We start from the raw sequence: 2,154 nt of genomic DNA, 5'->3' as shown, positions 1-2,154 counted from the left end.
GAAGGAAGGAAGGAAGGAAGGAAGGAAGGAAGGAAGGAAGGAAGGAAAACTCGAGTTTGCTCTAGAGTGATGGAAAGAAGTAAAGGTCCTCACCTATGATGGCAGAGATTGGCCACTATCAGTTTCATCAGCTTCTCTTCGCTGTGCATCCCTCCTCCACTTCTGGCTCTCCCTTCCCTCCCCTGCCTTAGCCTCTCCTATGTAGGAAAGGTGGAGAGGAAACAGCCATATGGCCTGGGGGCAGAGGATGAGCATATTAGTCATTGGAGTGTGAAAATGAACAATTTTCCAAATTAAATGTGTCTAATTGTTTATAAAAATGAATACAAAATTATACTTGGGGAAACTTGGAAGGGCTCACGTATCTTTCTTTGCACCATATACGGGTAATGGATGAATGTGTGTGGAGAGAGAGTGAGCGAGCTCCACTTCCTAACGTGTCGCCACCATCTGCGGCCCTGCTTTATTGGCTGGGATCCTTCTGCATGTATTTACATATAAAACAAAGGTGCCAACCCTAATGATGGCATGCAGTCATTCATTCTGTGAAAATCGGATTTCTAGAACATTCCCCCCTATTGCCTGAAATAGCCCATCCACGCTACACTCTAATCACCAATCAATCAGGAGGCATTCAAGCACCCTTCTATGCCGGCATGGCACTAGGTACTACAAACACAAAGAATGAAAGTCGCCATCTTCAAGGAGTGTATGTTTGACAGTTGCCCCCAAACTCTGCAGAAAAACATCATTTCCAAAGGATGGTCTCTGGCCTGAGCTCTTAGCTGAGGTGGCTTGGTTCACTTTCAGTGGTTTCCTCAAAAGAACCTGTGAAGTGGGGAGTCCAAACATCAAAATCCTCATGTTACAGAGGAGGAAACTGAGACACAGTCAGTTTAACAAGCATGTATTGACTGTCTTGTATATGCTGCAGATACAAAGACAAGAATGACACAATCCTTATCTTCGAAGAGCTTACACTGGACTGATTTCAAGCATATAGCTGAGGGGGAGAAACTGCCAGGGGCACGTGTGTGGTGGTGGGACGGTGCAAAGGCACGCTGATGGGATATTGGGTGTCTTGTAGGAGAATCGGAGAGAAAGGCCAGTTTGACTAGGCTGTAGAGTACAGGAAGGGGATTATGTATACTGAAGCAAGAAGGGTATGTTGGAGCCAGGTTGTGAAAGATTTAAAAAGCCAAACTGAAGAACGCATTTTCATCTTAGAGGTGGCAGGGAGCCATGTGAGTTTATGATTAGGAGAGTAGCATAGTCAGACCCGGGCTAACAGAAAATCGCTTTGGCCATTTGTGGGGAGGCAAAAGACGGCCAGTTAGAAGACGCTGGTAACAAGCCAGGTCAGAACTGAAGCAGCGGCTCTGGGAGCAGGGAGAAGTGGATGGAGACAGGAGATCTTGTAGGTATGGGTCTCCTCCTCTGTAAAAGGAAGGACTCACATGACATGGTCTCGAAGGTCAGTTCAATTATCAGTTAACAAGCACATATATAAAGTGTCAACTCTATACCAGGTCCTGGGCACCCTCAAGGAGCTTATATTCTATCAAGGGGAGACAACATGTATGTATGTAATAAAGACTCTTCCAGCTTTAAAAGTATATGACTAAAAAAAAGTATATGTCTCTGACTTTAAAAAAACAAAACAAAACAGAATTGATTTTGAGGATTGGATATTTGGATGGAATATTAGTATGGTGCTTGGTACATAATAAGCTATATATAAATGCTATTATTATTATTGCTAATTTATTTTAACAATAATAAATTAGGAAAATGACATGGAAACAGATCACTCTAGGCTGGTAGCTTTGATAGGTTTCTTGGTCTCATCCTAGATCTTAGGACCTCATCTACCAAGGCAGTCCCCATTTCTCTGCACCTTCTCCTTTTGTGCTGTTCCTATGCATATCTTTCAATAATTCTTCCACAGAGACTCCATCTAGTCACCTGGAGGCCTTCCTTTGGTTCTCTGAATATCTCAGAGATACCAGTGTAGCACTTTTTAAAATGGGAGATAAAAAAGGTGGAAGTCTTAGTACCTGTACATGAATATACATAAGAGACTGGGCCAGATACTAATATATACATACATATATATATATATATATACACACACACACACACACACACACACAC

This window comes from Vombatus ursinus, unplaced genomic scaffold (genome assembly GCF_900497805.2).
Source record: "Vombatus ursinus unplaced genomic scaffold, bare-nosed wombat genome assembly UNPS02014799.1, whole genome shotgun sequence".
Lineage (NCBI taxonomy): Eukaryota > Metazoa > Chordata > Mammalia > Diprotodontia > Vombatidae > Vombatus > Vombatus ursinus.
Note: the sequence above shows the minus strand (reverse complement) of the source record.